Genomic DNA, 417 nt, shown 5'->3' with positions numbered 1-417 from the left:
TGCAGTCAGGTCTTTCTCAGTGCTTACTCATATGATGGCTTTCTGACAGACTTCACCAGGTGGGGCAGTGGCTCAGCCATCCACCTCATCTATACACAGGAGGCCTGGGGCAAGGGCTGAGGCTGGGGCTGGGCATAGCAGGAAGGATGGGCTTGCTAGAATGTTCTCTTTACCTGTTCTCTTGTAGGGTTGGGACTTCTGCCCAGGTCTGGGCCACTTCCTCAGTTTCTTATCCCAGCAAGTCAGGCTGATTCATCCAATTCTGTTCATTCCTTNGGGCTATCATGTATTAGGTCTGGGCTTTTTTCCCAATTAGAATAATAGCACCCTGAGTTTGGCCAGTATGAGACTTTTCTTTAATGAATGAAAAATGAACTGGTGGTAACTGCGGAGGAGGCTTTGCCCACTCCTGCCTTT

This window comes from Mus caroli, chromosome 6 (genome assembly GCF_900094665.2).
Source record: "Mus caroli chromosome 6, CAROLI_EIJ_v1.1, whole genome shotgun sequence".
NCBI lineage: Eukaryota > Metazoa > Chordata > Mammalia > Rodentia > Muridae > Mus > Mus caroli.
This window is presented reverse-complemented; position numbering follows the sequence as displayed.